The sequence below is a fragment of the Dromaius novaehollandiae genome, chromosome 18 (genome assembly GCF_036370855.1).
Source record: "Dromaius novaehollandiae isolate bDroNov1 chromosome 18, bDroNov1.hap1, whole genome shotgun sequence".
Taxonomy (NCBI): Eukaryota; Metazoa; Chordata; class Aves; order Casuariiformes; family Dromaiidae; genus Dromaius; species Dromaius novaehollandiae.
In genome coordinates this window covers 12,022,997-12,043,053 of record NC_088115.1, presented here as the reverse complement: position 1 = coordinate 12,043,053, position 20,057 = coordinate 12,022,997, and the positions used below count along the sequence as shown (strand labels likewise).

Here is a 20,057-nt window from a genome sequence, read left to right as displayed (position 1 = left end):
TAACCAGAGCCGGGGTGTCGCTCCGCGTCGGCGCTAAACCCGAGCAGAATCTGGCCCTCTGCAAACGCCGTGCTGCGGTGTGCAAGCGCGGCCGAGGGCGAAGGAGAGGGGGCTGCCGCGGGCGCCGCTCGCTGCAGCCTTCCTTAGGGGGTTTCGCTCCGTTTGAGGGAGGCTCTGCTCAAACGCATCTGCCATCGAAGTCATTGGGCATTCGCCACGGGCTGTGCGACGAGCCGAAACGGGCGCAGAATGAGGCCGTCCTGGAAAAGGCAGGACTTCAAGAGAGACCTCCAAAGCGCATGGAGGTCACGGGCTTTGCTGTGGTCCGCGTCAGCCCTCTCGCAGGATGGTGCTGGCAACGCCGTCCTCCGTGCAGTGGTCCTGGTGCCCTCTGCCGCCCTCACTCCCTTCCCTTAGCTGTGGCCGGCGGTGCGATCCTGGAGCCTCCTTCATCCCCTCGGAAAGGCACCAAACCCGTTGCCCTGCTCGGAGGCAGGGGAAGGCTGGCGGGGCCGGCAACCCCGGCAGCGGCAGAGCCCAGGGCAGCGGCACCGGCGAGCGCAGCCCGGCCGCCGTGGAAATCTGCACCTTGCCCGCGGCCCCGAGCTGCTCCTCGGGGCCAAAAGGGTACGGGAAATTGCCAGCAGTGATCCCGGCTGCCTTCCTTGCCGTCCCAAGGGCAGGAGCCGGGCCGGAGCGCCGCACGCCCGGGAGGTTCCCGGCTCTGGGAACCGGTGACACAGGGAATCTGAGCCTCCAACAAATGCACTTGGGTTTGTGCCAATTAAGCTGACAATTAAGGAATTTTAATAGCCAAACTGATGGACCGGGACCCGGAGCAGCTGGTGACACCACCTTTTTGGGTGGCGGTGTTGACCTGAGCGGTGGCACATGGCCGTGGGGGTGCTCGAGGGTGTTTGGAGGTACAAGCGACCGGCTTTCCATCGAGCGTGGGAAGTTTGAGGCCTTCTGGTGACGGGAGCTGCCGGTGCCGGGCACGCCGGGGCGCGTGGGGCAGGCGGCGACGGCCGACCCCCTCCACGGGGCCCTTCCCACCCCTGGCACCTGCCTAGCTCTGCTGCTGTGCCCGCGTCCAAAAGCAGCTCCGCTCGTCTCGCCGCGGATCTCACCTTCTCCCTCTCCAGCTGATGCCTGTCTGGCAGCGAGGTTTCCCATGGCTTATCAGCGTTTGACATCCCACTTAATGCAAAATAGGTTACGGCCTGGGAATTAACAGCACGGTGAGATGCCCTGAGGGGGAATGGGGGATTTTGTGTGTGTGTGCACCTATATACGCATACGGATACGTGGGTGCATGCACACAGGCACACACACACGTAGCTGTGAAGCCTCCTGCAGCTGCTCGCCTCTTGCTTGCATCGCTCGGTGGGTTTTCATGTTTCAGCCTGTTTTCTGGAGGGCTGCGCTGGTGCCCTGGTTGCGGCTGAGCCGTCCCTCCGTCCGCCCGCGGGGATCCTCTCCGAGCAGGCCGCTCTGCCGTTGGCTTCCCGCCCTGCTCCGGGGCCGGCAGAGAGCTCGCCCTGCCCGCGGGCAACGCTGCTCTTCCAGCCGCCAGCCCTCGCGGAGGACGAGGTCCCCGCAGCAGCCTGGTCGCCCTCGCGTAACGACCGGTGTCCCCGTGCCCGGCACGCTCAGAAAGAGCCGCTGCTGCCTGCAGCGGGCGAGTAAGCGTGGCCGGCACCGCGCTGTCCCCGCTCTTCCGAAGTGCAGGGAGGCACGGGGATGTGCCCGGGCCATGGCGGGACAGTGGCTGCGAGCAGGACGCCTCTCTGGCCCATCATGCTTTACCGGGGTCGGTCCCAGTAACCCCATTTCGCAGAGGGGGAAACGGAGGAGCGGAGCCTTCCCCCGCAGGACCGCAGACCGGCTCTTGGCAGTCCCGGTGCTGCTCGTTGGGTGCCACGTCGCAGACCAGCGACTCGCTCTGCCTCCGTCCTCCCCTGCGGATGAACCTCGCTCCAGTCGGTGGGTCGTCACCGACCTCTCCACGGCTGACGGGGGTCCGGGCGGAGCGATGGCTTTGAGACGGGGTGAGGAGACCCGGCGCAGGCCTGGCCTGACCGCTGCCAGCGCTGGGCAGGCTCCCGCGGCTCCGTGCTGCTGGAGGGAGCCCAAGCCCCGATGTGCTCCCGCTTCAGGCCGCATTTCATTTGCAGTTTTTAAGGCAGTAAGCGACTCTTAAAGCCAAGCAAATGCCCAGCGTTTGGCTGTGCCTGTGTTTTCCTGCGGCCAGGCTGACCTTTGTGAGCACTGGAGACGCAGCTATGGCAGGCAGCTCGCTCGAGCTCTCCCTTCTGGGAGCTGGGGAGGTTTTGTAATTACTGGAGGAGCCAGAAAGTCTTTCCTCAGTCCCTTCTTTTGCCCTAGCAATCGGCTTTCCGCCTTGATTTCTCTTCTCCTCACCTTTCCCTTCCATGTAACACCCAGCTGATGCTGCGCACTTGTTATTGAAACCATCCTTTTACTGAGGCAGATGCAATCAGCCCAAGCGCCGAGCAGCTGCAGAGTTCAGCCCGACGCTGCGAAATCGCTCACGAACGTGCTTCACTTCTCCAGAGCTGTTCTTGTGCTCAGCCTTAAGCATGTGCTTAAATCTTTTGCAAGCCCTTGGCCCTCTCGCAGTCACAACCGCGTCGTGCCGATTACCCGAGTGAGGTCGGGATGGGAAGAGCCTCTCCCTGGGATCCCCATGAAAGCATTTTTTCTGCGCCTATGGTCAGTGGTCTGCTCTGATGGCAGACGAGTGCAATTTGTGGTTGTCCAGTGAAGGATCAGAGCACGAAATCTCTTACTGAGGTCCTCTCAGATACGCCTGCAAAATGCTGAGCAGTGAGGGCAATGCCCGTGGCACGGCTGCCGCGTGCTCTGCTGCTCTCGTCGCTTGCAGTCGCTCGGCCTCCGTCTTCAGCTGTTTTCTCTAACTTGTTCTGGGCTTTACCAAGTCTCCGACATGCTCAAACATAAAAAAAAAGAACTAGCATCAAAAAATCATGAGATAAACTTTTAAATGTAAATGACTTTAATAAAATTGGGATGTGCTGTCTCTGCTTTAGGATGTGCTCGAGGTACCTCCTTACGCTTTGCCTTGCAACCGCGGGCACCAGTCACCACAGTCCTTTGCAGCGAATGCAGGAGTCTCACCTCATGGCTCGGCTGGAGGAATGAAAAGGGGATTTACTGCCTGGCAAAGTCCCTCAGAAGCTGTGATTAAGGTCTGATCTGGTTTGGTAAATGACTGAGAAGCTCACAGACACTGTGAGACCTGTTTTCAAACCGTGTGACTTGCGACATGCTGTTCCTTGCTGTGTGTCCCACAGGGCCCCGGCGCTGCGGTGTGTGGCTTCTCAATCCTTGCTGAAGGCAAATAATGGTAATTAGTCCTAATAGCTGCTGTATTTCACACCTCTTCTCTTTTGCTGAGACAGATCACAAAGAGATGTCACTGAAGCAAATAATTGAAGACCCAAGATAAAAATTGCTGGGTCAGGAGGCGAACTCGCCAATTTTCTAATGGGCTGCCACAAAAATATCTCTTTCTCCCGTCCTGACGTAAAGCACCGTCTCCGCTGCGGCAGCTCTGCTGCGTGGCCCTGAGCCCGTGCCCGCCTGAGCCCGGGAAGGTGGCTCGGCTGGTCGGGTGTCTGCGCGCGGGGGCCGGCCGGGCGGTTACCGCGGTGCCGCACGGCACAGCGTGGTTTCAGTGCGTAACGCTAGGGCTTGGCTTTGTAATCCACCACTGAAGGCTCAGTAGCTCTGTTTCCCAACGTGATACGTTTTCTTCCCCAGTGCGAGAGCTGCCTCGATGCTGTCTTGCTGGCCCGCAGGGCTCTGGCGTGCAGGCGAGTTACCGCAGCGCAACAAGCTCCTGCACGTCAGGTTCTTCACCGCAATTGCCTTCTTCATGCTCCTGCCCCAGTGAACGCACCGCAGCTCTCGCCGTCTCGTGGAAGGGGAAGACTACCTTGGCTTGCTCTGCATTTGCCAAGGGGTGAGAGCAAGCACACAGACGTTATCACAGAAAACCTGTTCACTTGAGTTTTCTTCCTGTTCCAAAAGCTGCTTTGTGTGTTGGGGTCGTGCTCATCATTTAAGGTATGAATGTGGTACCAAGCAGGCAAACGCCTTAATGCATCTCCTCATTGCCTTCAAACCATGGGGAGCTGTCTCCATTGGATGGGCGTAATGGATGTGCCTGGGGCTGTTCAAGCCGGGGCAAGATATCACAGGCAGAGAAGAATCAACACAGAAATATTAACAATACATTATTTTGCTGGTGCCGTTTTCCTATATACTTACGAGTGATGAGTGCTCCGTGGGAGTGAGGGAAAAAAGACTGGGCCCATACCGACAGACCTTACTCAGTTCTTCGCAGTAATACTCCATCCTTTACTGTTAATTCATTTGTTTGCTCTTATGCCGCTGTATTCTGTCCTGAAGGCTAACCACATATATATATTCAAAAGAATAGTTGTGTATAACTGGTATAGATCTTAGAGTTTCTTTCCCAAAACATTATGCTGTTCCTGCTTAGAATTGAAGATAAAGGCTTTAATCCTTGGGAACAAAAGGGTGTGAGTAATCCTGTTTCATTGCATGACCTGGGATCTCCACCCATACAAGCACATCAAAGAGGAGCTGTGATTTCACTCCCGACACCCCTGGGCTGCGGCTCTCGCCCTGGGAAGCGGGCAGGTCCCGCGGTCGCGCTGGACAGTGCCCATGAGGCTGGGCAGCACGGAGGTTTCCAGCGTGCTTTGATCTTCCTGCTGGACCAAAATTATTCACATCTCCTCAGCGTTGCTGAAAACTTATCCAAGCACTCCAGGCAATTATTTTTAAATGCATGTGTGTTTTGGGCCAAGTCCATGAATCCTGACTCACGACTGACTCAGCCCTTACTTAAGCAAAACTCCACTTGATTTCGTTACAGACGGAGGCAGGACTGGGCGCTTTAGCCCGCTGCCAGCCGGGAGCTGCCGCGAGAGCCGGGAGCCCGCTCCGGGGGCTGGTGCCCGCTGCAGCTCCCGCGAGCACCCAGCACCCCTCTGAGCCGCGCGTGGCCGGCGAGCCGTCCGTGGGCAGAAAGACCTCTCTGTCCCCAGACCAGACGGTCGTGATAGCCCGGCTGTCCGGCCTCCGACTGTCGCGCTGCAGAGGGCTGTAACTCACCCGAGTATTTTTATTTTGTTATAAGCTGACTTCCAATACGGCCAGCTCGCTTGAGGCGTTAGAGGCCAGGATAGCTCAGGCGATGACAGAACTGAGATAGTCCGGGTGCTGGGGAGAGTAACGTGAAATACCCGAGCGGCTCTGTGGGACGTGAGCCAAGCTGGTGCTGAAAAGCCCTGCTGGGTCTGAACTGCTCCGCGCGCCGTGTTCGTGGGGCCCCGGCTCCGGGCGTCTGTGCCTGCGGGAGCCGGCGCGGGTCTCGCCAGCCTTAGCCTGGCTCAGCTCCGGCAGCTCCCGCTCGGGCTGGCCATGCTCAGCCCGGCCCGGAGCGGTGTCCCGGTGTCGGGAACGTGGGATGGAGACGCTCTGGCTGCCTGCTGGGAGCAGCACGGTCGCGGCCATGCAAACGCAGCCGTCCTGCCCGGAGGCAGCCCAGGCGTCTCTGGCCAGGGCAGGGCTCCTGCAGCAGCCGTCCACGGGAGACTCAGATAGATAAAACACTGATAAACCGCCCTGAAGTGTCCCTGCTCTCCACCGCTCCCCGAGCGCCTGCGAAAGCCAGGCACTCTCTGCCGAGCGGGTACGACTGCCAGCATGTGGCTCGAGCAGCTAATGGAAACTTAATGGAAATGTCATTTATTTACGTGTCGTTTAAGCTTATGCCGCTGCGTTTTGCGTGGCTGCAGCTTGACAAACGGCCTGATCGGTAACAGAGCTGCTGGGTACGGTGGTGTCGTTTGGGTTACCCGGGTTTTGGGGCTCATCGCAAGAGGAAGCGTTTGCAGAGCTGGGCTCAGCGTGCTGCTCTGCCAGACGCTGCTGCACCCTTTGCTGCCCTTAACCATTTCTTTCATCAGAGGGAGCAGGTCTGATCCCCAGTCTGAGTAACTCACTGTTCTGCCTTTTGTAATGCTGCGCTAACAGGCCTTAAAGAGGGAGATTTTCTGCCAACGTAAACAGTTTCTTGAATGTGGCAGAAATGAGTCCTTGCTTGCATTAGTCTGCTGTGAACGTTGCGAAGGCTCAAAGCGATGGTGAGTAGATGGCCTCATCGCAGCCTCCTCCGGGCTGCTTCAAGGCTTCCACAGTAATGACTGCACCAGGGTCTCCTCTCAGCAGGCAATCCTTTCTCTTTTTTTTTTCTTTCTTGGCATTAAAAAGAGGGGAACGGGGAGGTGCCTGGCGCGGTGATGTTCCCTTGCTCTCCGAGACTCCGTGGGCGACCTGGGAGGACGTGTGGAAAGAGCCTGTGCCCGTCTGCGTCTGCTGCCCAGCACGTCACCTGTGCGGTTTCCCGAGGAGTTCTGCTTCTCTTTCCGAGGTTGCTCAGGGCCCAGCAGACCTGGCACAAGGCTGCGGGCCGGTGGGGCTCGGTCCTCTGCTCCCGGCCGTCCCTGGCTGAGGTCGCTCAGCGCTCGTGAAAACCGCCCCAGCGCCTGGTCTGTACGCCCGGACGGGTGGACTGGAGACCTAAGCCCCGCCGGAGCCAGCAGTGACTCCCGTCCACTCCACGGGGCTGAGTCAGCCCGTTATGTTCTTCAGGGCCATCTAAGGCCCAGCCAGCAAATACATTCAAATCTAGAGCACTCTCTGAAGAAATACTGAAAATACCTTGTCTTCGGTACACTCACATCAAATAAAATTTAGGCACTCTAGTTGAGAAAAAAACCCAGGAGTCAGTAAAGTCATGAAGACCTGGGGCAAGGCGGGGGGAGAAGGTGAGCACGGGAATTAGCTCTTCTGCCTGCACGTCCCGGTGACTTGCCTTCGAGTCTGCCCCGCGCTGAAGAGCCTGGAAACAAGCTCTTCAGGTCTTTCCTAGCTGCAGCGGGAACACACCCATACGGCGCACACGGGGAGAACTCAAGGAAGGAGATTTGCAAAACCTCTTAAAACAGCAAGCTGCTTAATTTCCCGTCAGAATTCAAAGGAGCCGTCGGCCAAAAATATTTGCGGGCTGAAGCAGCTAAGCCCCAGCAGAGCGCATGGCTGGCTCGGTGTGCTCGGGCTTATCTGAGCTGCGTCCTGGAAAAGCATGAGTTATTGACTCTCCCCTTTTCTCTGCTTCGCAGTCCTCAGGTACCTGGAGGGCATCCCAGAAAAACAGGCGCCTGAGCCAGCCCTCTCACGCTGCTGTTTCCGAAGTGCTCAGGATCGAACTGGCTAAGCCCAGGCTTGAATATCTGCAGGTTTTCAAAATGCCCATTTAGCTCCGCTGCCCCAAAGAACAGATAGGGAGGCAGCGCGGTCCCCTGCGGGCTGGAGCGCGGCGGTGGGGTGGCCACAAATACTGCTGGCCGTGGAGGACTCGGGGCCTGCGGGAAGCCCGGGAGACGCCTGGGCTCGCCGGACTCCTGGGCTCGCCGGCCCGGCACCCTCCTGCTTCTCCGTGCAGGACGGGATCTAACACCCTCGCACTTGTAAAACCTTCGATTGAAAACCAGTCTCTTAAAAGGCTTAGGATGGATTAAGAAGCACAAACCTCTTTCCCGCAGAGCTAACACTAAGCAAGCTTTCTAAATTGCCCGCGTGTGATGGATTAGCGTGCGAGAGTTGTCCCGTCGCTCTCCATCGCGCCTGGGTTGTTCGGAGGGGTAAGATGGAAGGTGGCTGTATTGACTTCCACTAGGACTTGGGTGTTTAACGCCTGTTGGGTCTCCTGATGTGCCAGCCGTAGTTTCTAAAGCATTTACCAGCCTTCCAGGGCAAACCCGGCGCTGGTGCCGGCGATGGGGTTTCCGCAGGTCCATGCTGAGCTGCGGGTGCAAAGCCGGTGGCAGGAGATGCGGGTGGCCTTGCCTAAGTCGAGCTCTGCCACTGAGCTGCTGCAGGAGGCTCTCTGCCGCCCTGCCATCCCCCCAGCCCCAGAAAATAAGTCCTCTGGAGAAGGATTCTCTTATTTTTCCTTTCTGCAGAAGTTAGTCTGAGGAATTACGGGGATTTCCAGCCCGGCCCCACTTAAACGTCGCACAATGGCCCCACGGTATCGGTTTCATTGCAGAAGGTAATGTGCAAAAGCTCTGCTGGGCCGGGCCCGGGAGACCTGGGGGTGAGGGAAAGCACCTCCCTCTCCATTTCCCTGCCTGCCCCCCTCCGCCCCGGGCCGTTTGGGTGTCTATTCGGGGAGGGGGATACCAGGAAAGGCAGCACAGGGGTCTGCAGAGCGGCGGCTTTGGGAGGAACAGCCCCATCTTTCCCAGCGCGCGCAGGGGTCTCGTTACACCCGTAAAGAAGCACAGCGAAGAAAAGGAGCTGACGCCATGAATTTTGAACTGGAGAAGGAAATCTGACATAAACCAGTAGTTACATTTTTCTTATTCCCTGGTAGTTTGCCTAAAGGCAGCTTTTAAATAATTCCTGCTTTTCGCCTCCTGAGAAATAATATATTTGCTTCTGAATTAATTAGGGAGCATCTTAAAAACCCTCTAGAGACTTTGAAAGCTGCTGATCTAACTTAAAATATGCAGCAGGCCTGATTCCTGGGGCAGCTAGTGGGAGATTCGCTCTTAACTTTGCTGGGAACAGGAGCAGGCGTTCCGTGCGCAATGCTACGGAAAAGCCCGCGTTCCCGGTAGATATTCCCATAATGCCCTGGGTCTGGCAGGCACGGAGAGCGTGTCCCTTCTTACCGGTGTGGTGAGTGCTAGCGGTGCTGCTGCTTGCTGCCGGACGAGGCAGGGGCTGCGGGAGAATTAGATGTTCTCCCGTCCATCGTGTCCAGCCTGAGACGCCGGCGGGGGACGGCAACGCAAGCCTCGTGCGCATGAGTTGAGCCATTGACATGACAGATCCTTCCAAGCTTGGCGGTGAGACGCCAGCTACTACGGCACCTACTAACTTAAATCAGCATCAACCTAGTTAAAAGAAATTTAATAATATTTTAGTTTTCTGTTAGACTGGACGATGAAAATAATCAAATTGATTTTGGACTCATTTATGTGAAAACAAGTGATTCTTGACTTGCAAAACCAAAACAGATGTTCATTCACCATATTGAAAATGACTGTACAAGCTTGTTTGCAGGTTGATGTGATACCTTTTATTTGATAAGCTTCTATGGCTAGAAGAAGTAGACAAGTCCACAGGCCCTTGGGTTTTGCTCAGGTTGGGTTGATGGCCCAGATGGCCTCCCTCTGCTCTACCTCTCTTTGTTCTTGCATTCCTGACTTTACCTCTTGCCGGTGGCAGTATCCCCAATGCAAGTCAGGACAAGGATGAGATCAAAAGATGCATGAGGAACCAAGGATGGCCCTGAGTGAGATGGGGAGCTCAGATTAAGAGATCTAAACGCCCGTATGTCTCTCAGGTGTAGGCTGTGTACAGCTGGCACCGTGCTGAGGGGTCCTGGGAGAGCTCCGGAGCCGCGTGGTCAGCACGACACCGGGTGCACGTGCACCGTGAAGCCCTGCTCCCCCTCCGAGCCCGCAGGCTAGAACGCGTGGACCTGCAGGACGGCCCGGAGAAGAAAGACTCATGTCAGGGATGGTCGTGTCAGACCTCGCTGCTCTGCAGGGCTTCCTGCTAGCTTTTGCAGATATAAATCCATGGAGCACAAATAACTCTTGCTAAGATGGAGCAGCTGGTTACTCGTGTTGCTGGCATCAGCTGGTCTTCTGTGTCAGGCTGCCCGGGGAGGGCGTAAAAGTCAGCGTGTTCCCTCCTGCTCCCTGTCAAGCCTCAATCGCTGGTCAGGAAAAGATGTTCTTGGGGGCAAAGACCAAAGAGTTACAGATTTATTTACAGTTTGGTGACCACCTACAGCAAAGTAGCCCCTCACTAGCAGTGCCTTGGCTGTGTTCCCACTTTCTGACCTAGTGAGGCTGTTTACGTTGTTGTCACCAAAGGAAATAAAGCACCAGGCTGCAGTCCCAGCCCCCCTAAAATCAACGGCAAAACTCCCGTGGACTTCAGCGGACCAGGGTTTCACGTAGTACTTTATGGGAGGAGCACGTGTTTTATTGTCACCTGGATCTCTGCTTGTTCAGCTTCTTCTCTTGAAACATGTTCAGTCTTTCGGCAGCCTCCTGCTTCTGGCAGCGAGGTACCGTCTCGGTGCTGCTAACTCGCGGGTCGGGCTCTCTGTCAGATCCGCCACTTTCTGGTCTGTCCTCAGATCCCTGCTTCCCTCCTGGCTCTTGGAAGTTATTTTGCGTCTTTCTCCGTAGTAGCTCTGGACCTGAATCCCCCCATGAACATGGGGAAGAGGAAGCAGAAAGGAAAAGTGACTTTCCCGTGGCCACAAAGGAGGATCGGGATTTGGATCCATGTGTTGGGTCAGATGCTGAAAGCAGCAGCCAGCGCTCGCGCTGGGCCATCGGTGCAGTGAGGATTTCCTCCTTTAACAAATCACACACAGAAGAATCACTGTGCACAGAAGAAATGCCTGCGTCCTTCCCTTCCCTCCCCTCCGCACGTCCTTGTTTTCCCTCCACCCGGTTAGGTTGTGAAATCCTGGGCAGGCTGGATGTACATACACACGTGCTCCCCCCCCCGCCCCAGCCTACAGGATAAAGATGCACACACAAACACACACATACACCCCGCACAAGCATGTGCTTGACAGGGCAAACAGAGTGGATAATAGCAATTAATCTCCCTGTTTCTGAGCTTGTACAGATTCCTGTCTAATCTCCAGAAAGATTATTTCTTCCTCTACCCTGAGTGCCAGCGATATGCAAAGGCCAAATTGCGTTGCGCACTGCCCCTTGGGAAGAGACTCCTGCGCAAAACCCTTCCAGAGCCTGGCGATCGCAGGAGACTATATTTGGCAGGATGGAAAAGCAACCCGAGAAGCACATGGAGCAAAAGCTGTGAACATCAGCAGTTTACTACGAGTAAACAGTTTCACTTCTCTCGCTGCTGTGTTCACCAGTCTTGTAAACAGGATCTCACCGGTGAGCTGCGACCTGCCCGACAAAGCAGTAGCCCCAAGCCTAAGCCTGTGTCTTGTAGTTTGAGTTACAAGCTGTCAATAGGCTCGTGTCAGCCGTTCTGCTTCATCCTGCTGTGATCCACCATCACCACCTTCAAGTTATCCCTGCAGGATCCTTCGCTTTGCCGGAAGCGAAAAGTCACCAACCTGGCTTCCCCCTCCGGCAGGGATTTGTGAGAGAAGGGCTCCGGTGTCCGGACTTAGGAGTGTTACAAATCACTCCAAAACTGTCCTGTGCATTTTGGAGAAGAGGTTATCACTGCCTATTTTTTCCCTGGTGAGCAGGAGGCAGACGGTGGTGTCCGCTGTCTCTGCTGCCCTGTTTGAAGAGAGCTGTACGTTCAGAAAAGAAATGGTGCAGTCTTGGCTGATAGCATCTGCTTTCCCTGAATAATTGTGGACATTCCCACCTCGCCACTCAGCCCTCCGAGCACCTTGGAGTCATAAATCACAACGCCAGAGCAAATGAAGTCATGCTAACGGCATGATCTCCCTGTTCAGGGTGAATCCTGATACCTGACGTGTGAGAAGACCAGGCACATGCTAAGAATTTCTTGCTAATTTTGGTTGCTAGTTCATCAAAAACATCCTCCCAAACACGCACAGGATGTATTAAGTTATGGGGTAGTAAGCGATCAGCTTGTCATACTGACATTTCAGCTCCTCGCCAGCAAGTCCTGGACCTCGTTATCTCTCTCAGGAAACCAGATCTCTCAGTGTCACACTGCAATAAATTTGTGTAACTGGAAACCTCTCCCCGGGCACATGAACCTGTGAGGACAACTGAGCCTTGCTGTCCTCTGAAGACTGAGGTATAAATATATGCTGGACTGACTAAAATCACCTCCTCCCTGTTCCAGGTCCAGTGAAGCCTTAGCCTCCAGATCTTTATTGCTGTTTGAGCCTTTCTCCAGCAGCATTTTGGCATAGGCACATCGTGTGTTATGAACTGGGGGTTAGCTTTGGGGCTATTGAGGTGATGTAACTGCGAGGATGTTACTTTATGGTGCTACCTTCCCAGGCGGGGTCCTTCGCAGAAAGGCCCAGAAATGCCGTCACGCCGTGGACGGGGAGGTCGGTGGGTGGCACTCGTGGCGCGGTGTCGGGGCGCACGTGCCGTTGCCCTGGGGAGCTGTACACCAGAAATAAGGAGCAGTTATAAATGAAGCTCCTGTGTGCTGTGATCCTTTCGATAACCTAGCAGATACTGCGTTTAGCCCTGTCGGTGTGGCATTTAAACCAAATGTGAGAACTGAATCTAGGCTGAACATGCACAGCAATTGCCAAAGCACCAGGTTTCCAACAAGTGCAAACCTTATTGAGAAGCACAGGAGCTAGTTGATGCAAGTGGTGGTAAAACCCTTCATGTTCTGTATATTGTCTCCCCTTGTAAATCTGTATTTTTATGGAAACAACATAGGCCTGATGGATTTTGGAAGTCTACTGTGTTTTGGACAGATCATGCCAGTCCATGTTCTGTTTTATCTAGTTTCGTATCAAGACATTAACTTGCGTGATTGTTGTCTTTGCAGTCTTGGCTCATTAAGGTGATAAATCAATATAGAGGTGTTGTCTTTACGTTGGCGGATCTCCTCGAGGTCAATACGTTGGTGTTGCGGGCAGAGCTGTCACCAGGCTCATGTTTGCCCTCAGCGAGCGCTGGGACGGCGCAGAGGGTTCGGGAAGGTTTCCGAGGAGACCCTCCATGGCAGAGTCTCCCTGACTCCTTGCAGGCGGTGGTAGGAAATGAAGAAGTTTATTCAGCTGTCGGAAGGAAGGCTCTTTCCTTGTCCTAAAAACCAGATGGGCGGCTGCGTGAGCAGGCCACAGAAGTTCATGAGAACATCCCAGGTAAGTGTCCTTCAGAGAGACGTCAAGACAACACGCACGGAGCGGGGGGGGTTATTCCACACCTCCTCCCCACATGGGGATGTAGGAGCTCGGCTGGCAGCGACCCGCTTCGCCGGGGCCCAGTTGGTCACTCGAGCGCCTTGCAAGGCGCCGGGGCAGGAGCAGCTCCCGCCGGCACCGCGGGGCAGCTGCCAGGGCCAGCCGGGCTCGGGGACGTCCCAAAGCGAAGGGAGCGGGACAGCAGAGCTCGGTCCTGTGCCGCCGCTGACCTGCGGGCTGGTCCTCCCCTCGCCGCTGGTGAAAAGACAAGTTAACTAATGAAGAAGGAACCTGAGTGTCAGCGCGACTACGGACGAATTTTCGATTAGATATTATGTAAATTTCAGGTGATTTTTTTTACTGGTCATGCATAATAAAATAACTACAGTGATTAATTTTATCACCCTCAGAGTTTAATTAAGATCATCCAGGAGGTTTGGGCTGTTACACCATGCGATAAATCACAGTTCGAGGCACTGAACGCGTTAGCAGCGTGCCGATGTTCTGGGAGAGAAGGGCTGGGAAAGCGTGTCCCACCTGGCCGCTCCCGGGAGGGAGCAGTTTCTCCTCGGTTTCTCCCGGTGTTTCTCGTGCGCCTGGGCTCTGCTCTCCTGAGGCCTTGCCCCACATGTTGCTGCTAGTCTGCAGGATGTGTCAGCGCACGGGACGGACCCTGACTCACAGGGAAAGCATGTATGGAAAACGTTGCCATGCTCCTACAAATGCTTGTTTTTCTTTGCCGCGTGCTTTCTTTTTTTCCCTTTTGAATAGACCGGGAGGTTAGCAATCAAGCTAGCGCCGAAGGGCAGCGGCGCAGGTGAGCCTGCAGACTTTCCCACCGTGCTTGGGCCCGGACACCCTTCTCAGGGGGGTCTGCTGGGCTGCAGAAGGGGACGGTGGAGGGCGGCTTCTCTGATGCCCAGAAGGTAAAGAGTGAAATGGCCGTTCTTGCTCAATCTTCGTTGCTGCACTTGCTATTCCAGCGTTGTGAAACAGCATGCGGACGCTGCTCGGGAGCCTCTGTTCCTCAGCCCTGCGGTTTCATGCCAGGACACAGAGTGCCTTCGGTCTGACCTGGTGCTAGTCGGGGGGGCAATTTGGTTTCACACCCCGTGTTGCTCCTACTTCATCATGAAGGAGAGGCAAATTCTGATCTGCCCTGTAGCTTCATTGCTGTAAATCCACACTAACCTCTTGGAACAGGCCGCAGTTTTCAGCAAAGCTTATGAAACGTGTCGCTGAGGAACCCACGTCTTCTCTGGACGCTAAAGCAAGTGCAGGGACGTTCGTGCTCTGCCGCACTCAGGCGTCCAGCTGGACGTGCTCTCAGGCTGAACACTTGTCTTCTTTTCATCCCGTATGCAGTACAGATTTTTGGCTCTAGCGCTCGGTGCTGGAGGACCCGAGGTGCCCGGCCGCAGCGCCGGCTGCTTGCAGCTTCCTAGCTTTTACCGTCCGTCGCTGGCTCTCCGGTGCCGTTGGTCGGGCGTTTAGCTTTGCCTTTACTGTCCGAGCCTGTCCTCAAGCACGTTTGTTTTTCTCCCAGGGGAGCTCACCGCGGAGGGTGCCGTCGCCCATCGCTGCCGGGGCTGAGCATCGCTGCCGCATCGGGCAGCAGCCGCCCTCCCGCCCCAGCGGGAGCTGCCGGGGGGCTGCATCCTTACGGAAAAGGCGCTTTCGTGGCATTTTAAATTAAGTGTCTTGCCCCAAATTGGGCAGCTCTGCGCTGTCGCAAGCTGAGATTTTAGCTGCAAGGTTTGCTCCCTGCCCCGCCAGGTCAGTAGTGTGTGTCCCCCCCGCCATGGGCTCTTGCACCATCCAGACTTTTTACTTGCTTTTGTCTTACTTCATGGTTCCGCCGCGTTGTTTGGAGCAGAGGTTACGAGGACACAAGCCAGGGCGCTGGCGGGCTGCGAGGGGAGGGCGGCAGCACCTCCGGCGGGTCGCGGTCCACCCCGCTCGGGTCCGAACGCTGCCGGGTCCCGGCCACGGCCCCCGGAGCGGGGGAGCCCGGAGAAACGAGCCGGGACTCGGGAGCCGCCTCCGTGCTCGGGATGGGATTCGAGTAGCTCAAGAGCAACCAGAGCTTTAGAGGGAAGAAGGGCAGATAGAGGAAACCCCAAATTACTTTTCTTTGAAATCTCATGATTCCTAAGGCAAACCTGTGATTTTGCGGCCCGGGACGGGCCTGCTAAGTGCTTATGGTTGGCAACACTGTGTTTATTTTCCGTGCTTGGATTTCTGTATGGCTTTATGCGCATTGCAAAAAATGCGGTATTTTGTTTTATTTTTTAAAAAGAAGCAGATCACTTTGTTGGATGATCTCCAAACCGAACTGTAACATACAATAAAAATCCTATAGAGCACTGCAGCGGGCTGCAAAAGGCTGAGATGTTCCTTCAGCAGTGCAAAACCCGGCACGTTGCAGAGGAGGGGAATTATAAGGTAGATAGCTTGCATTTACGGCCGAGGGAAAAAGGAAAAATATGTAATGCGTGTGTACCCTGTGTATTGAAATTACAGAACACAATTTAATTAGCTCTTTATAAATAATACCCATGTATGCTGATTTATGCTGTAGTTATTTCTCAGCCTTTGGCTTCAGGCCGGCGAGCGCTGCCGCGGTGCATCCCCGCACCGAGGAGAGCGCCGGCCCCGCGCGGAGCAGGACAAGCGCCCTGCGAGGGCACCTAGAGCCGCCTTTAATTTTTCCGAAAGTGTAATTATAAAAGATTGAATTGCTTGTTTTGTTCATTAAAAGCCAGCAGTAATGCAACACGTAATTACAGCCAAGGAGGAAGCGTGTGGTCTCCGGAGGCTCCGTCTCGCGGTCCCCTCCCTCGGGGGATGCTTCTTGCTGCGTCTGCAGACAGCCCGTCCTGCCGGCCTCGTGGCAGCTCCGGCCCCGTGGCACTCAGCCTCCAACGCGGTCCTCAGCGCCGGCCACGGGTCGCGCCAGCAGCAACGTGGCGGCGGGGGAAGCGGTGACGATCTGCGGCTCTGGAAGGGGACGAGGTAAATCAGTAGGAGCTAAGTGAGCCCCGCCAGCAGCCCGCACCCCTCCTCCGGGGACGCCGGTAAAACACGTGGCCTAGAGCTCGCAGGAGGGGTTATGGGCGCGGAGGGGGAGTCCAGGTTTGCAAGTGAGCTGATGCAAGTGACAGCCACTTCTCCAGCCGCCTGGAAACACTTACAGCCGGAGCGAGCTGCCAAAGAGAGGGGTCCAGCGAGCGTTCGCTGGCTGTCGCCGGCTTCAGATGAATACTTGGGGCGGGGAAGAGCGGAGGAGCCAACCGAAGATAGCACTGAGCAGGGCTCAGCTGCCTAACGCAACAAGAAGTCGGTTTTAACCAAAGCTGAATGTCTGCCTTCAACAGTTCGAAGTGCAGTGGCCCGACAGGAATCCAAATCGAGTCGTATTTGGGACTAACGCATGGGAACAAGGTCTTGCAAACACCTGGTGAGGTCCGGTTGGTTGTGTTACTTGTCGCTGTTCATCGGCCTGTTTAATCCAACTGGCTCAATACCTGTCCTAGGCTTTTGCAGAACCTTGGAGATTTGTGACAGCGTCGCGCTGGCACACGGAGGCACAAGAAGACCTGCAAAAAGCCGTGTTGCGGTGATTAGTCTTCCAGAAATCTGTGAATTTGGTGCAATGAGTCCGGCCTCCCCAGGAAGCGTCGGACGTGCCCGCTCGGTGCAGCTGGTCTGCAGGCGCACGGCAAATCTCGGACACCAGGGTTGTGCGAGCACAGAGCAGGCTCAGATCTCCCGGGACATCTCGCGGCTTGCAGGGGAAGAGGGGCTGGAGCGGGGCTGGCCGCACCGCAGTGGGTCTTTCAGCTCTGCCCCTCTCCAGAGCTTCCCGTGGAAATCAGCACCTGGCTCTAAGCTGCGAAGGGGTGCGAACCCCGCAAAAAATAGTCACTTGCCAGCGCCTGCCAGAGGAACCGCGAGGGATTAACTTGTCTGGTCCCGCACCGGTTTGGTGGCCCGTTGTGGGAGAGCGTGGGCTTCGAGCAAGAGCGTGGCGGCACTGCTCGGCGGCTAAAGGACAGCTGCAGGTCGTTACAGCAGTTGAAAGGCCAGGGGGTCCGCCAGTGTTGACGATGTTCTTCAGCTTCGTTTACACTTCTGAGGCGTATCGAGGCCTGCGCGTGGGAGAGGCCTTTGAACCCTAAGGCATTAATAGCATGGAATATGCAACGAAACCCAAACCATATGAAACACGTGCGATGTCACGGGAGGGGAATTCTGTGCGTGCTCCGCAGCTGCCTGGGTCTGCAGCGTGCATCAGGCTGCAGCAGCTAAAGGCTGGGGAATATGCACCGTAAACCTGAATTTCACTGCAAAGCTGTCAGGGCAGAGATGTGACCACCATTATAAAACATGACGAGTGATCTCAGGAACCTCGGATTTCAGAACTGCTCTTCAAAGGCGGCTGCAGGGCGTTTTCAGTGTCGGGCGCCAGGCTTGTTCTTCCCTTTTGTGACCCCCCCCCGCCGCGGTGGGGCTTGTGCATCGGCCCCACGCCTCGCTGGGGGCTGTGTTCCCAAGGGGGTATTTGGGCACTGTGGTGATGGGACTCGGGGAAACTCAGAAAAACTTTCACGCTGAATCACCGCTTGTCTTCTCAGAGCAGAAGTGAGGATTCCCACGCTTTCCTTCTTGTTCTCACCTTCAAGAGATTTGTAGCAATCATCTTTAAAACCAGGTGACAGGGCAAGCCATGCCCAGCCTGCCCGTCTGCTCTGCCTTTCTCGCAAGAGCGAGCTGGGGACGTGCGCAGCAGCGGCGAGAGCAGCTCTGCTGGCCTCTGCGTTGTGTCCTTGGGAAAAGCACGGTGGCTGGAAGTGCCACTGGACACTTGGCCACCACCCTGACGTGGCACCTGGCACAGCTGAAAAAGGGGCTCTGAGGAACATCAGCCTCAGCCTTGTTTCATCAAGGCTCGGAGCCCCCCGCAAAGGGAAGCGCTCCATCGGGGCTCGGAAGCACCTCTTTGGGCACCTCCGCGTTGCCGGGGACATTTGCTGGCTTTTCACGCGGAGCCGGTGCTGAGTGTCGCGGGAATTCGAACACGAGTGGGACGGAGGCAGCCCTTCCCGAAAGCCACCCGCGTGCAGGGCCGCCGCGCCTTGCAGCGGGTCCCGCGGCCGGTGCCGCCTCCGGGCCTGGCACCGCTCCAGGGCTCACAGCCTCCTTGGCTCCTGGGCTAAGGCATCTTTGCAGCCCCCCTGCATCCCCGGTTGTTATTAATGGCACACCTGGTGCCAAACAGGGTCTTTCCCAGTCTCGGTCTGGGATTAACAAGGTTGTTAAAGCCGTTCGCAGCCTTGTCGCACCCAAGCAGGGGTTTGTATGATGTATTGGGCACAGGCTGTATTTGAAGTAGTCCGTAATCTTCGTTCTAGGATTAAATCATGTGTAAACAGTCCCGTTTTATCAGCTCAGCTACAAAGTAATTTATTTGTTAGTCTAATTTCAGTAAAGTGTCAGTAATTCTATATTATTTGAAGCAGGTTATATAGGAGCGAGTGGATCTAATCCTGTGCTGGTGGAGCAGGCAGAGGGGTCCCCGGCCGCGGCCGCAGCCCCGCGCGTGTTACGGGTGGGCTCACAGGTTTTAGAAAAGCTGCTCCCAGTGTGGGGAGAGCGGCATGACGAGATGTGGGGCTTGGCGGGATCAAGGCCTGCCATTGTGGTTTTTTGGCAGTGTGTCTGACATTGCAGTACGTTTTTTGCAAGTATTAGATCTATTTTTACTGCATTGTGCAATTAGACGTTTAGGACAGAGCTGTAACTATGGAACATTTTGCTGAAAGTTGCTGTATCATAATGAAGAAATAACCAGTATTTTCCCTCTAACTAGACAGGGATGTAACTGTGAAACCCCAGTCTCTGAGGTGCAGAAAGTGCTAGTGAAAGCCAGGGTTTCGGTGCCATTGCTGTCCGTCAGCTCTTCCAAGCAGTTCGACTGTATAACCCTGTTATCCTCATTTATTTCATGGGCATTCAAAGCTGGGGGTTATCCTTATAAACAAAAGTATTAGATTGGATTAGCCTTACAGTCACACACTTTTTCCTATTGGAAAAATTGTTATACGTTGCAAATCTGAAAGAAATTCCCGTGAAATCTAAAGAAGTGCAGGATAGAAACTACTTCCCTTTGCACGAGGGCATTTCAGGCTGACTTTGGAGGATACGTGGAGATAGTTTTATTGCTTGTTGGTGAAAACAGCTAAGTAGGTTGGAAGAGAAAAGGGGCTGAAAGCTGATAGGCAGCGATCTCCTGTAAAGCTGAACTCCGTCCAGGAATATTTTACAAATCGAGGCCCTCCTCTCCCTGCAGCACCCGAGGTTTCCAGGCGGTGCTGGTGGGAGCTTCCCGGGAAAGCGCCCGGCTCCAGTGCCTGCTCCCAGCTGAGAGCCGGCTCCCAGCCGGCCCGTGCGTGCCTTAACGCCTCTTTAATAGCCAAGCCTTAGTGTGTCATGGGGGAGTTCCACCCGTAAGTGCCCATCCTCTGTTTTTCTATTGGGAAATGCGTGTTTTGCTGTTGGGAAACGCAGCCTGAATCAGTGCCAAAGACAGCTTACAGTTTCCCCTGATTTTCTGCCTGCTGCAGCCCCGGCTGTACGCAGAGCAGCATTACCTCGCTCCGGTGACAGGAATCCCCTCCTAGGGCTCGGGGACATGCGTTCGAACCTAGGGATGCCGTGATTGGGGTGGGATTGATTTAATCCCGGATGCCGCAGCACGGACAGCAGCCGACCCGTGGGCTTGGCCCCGCGCATCCCAGGCCGTTGCAGAGGCAACGTTTGCAGAAACGCTTTTTCCCCCTTTTTTGGAGCTTAGCCAGCTAAAAAGGCGTTGCGTTACCTGCCTTGCACGCCTGTATTTTGGGGTGATCTGACTTTGAAGCACTCTTTTGCTGACTGCGAAACCCGCCAAGGAGCAGGTGTAAGGATGGTCGTAGACATCTGTGGGACACTTCACCGGCAGCTCGAATCCCTGCAGCAGGACCCTGCGGGGCGGGAGAGGCCG

At 55.6% G+C, this 20,057-nt stretch overlaps 1 protein-coding gene across 6 annotated transcripts in view; it reads left to right on the top strand.

Annotated features, from left to right (window-relative positions):
* COPRS (coordinator of PRMT5 and differentiation stimulator) overlaps nucleotides 1-20,057 on the top strand; it is a 126,281-nt gene that overhangs the window by 100,141 nt on the left and 6,083 nt on the right. The window lies entirely within an intron of this gene.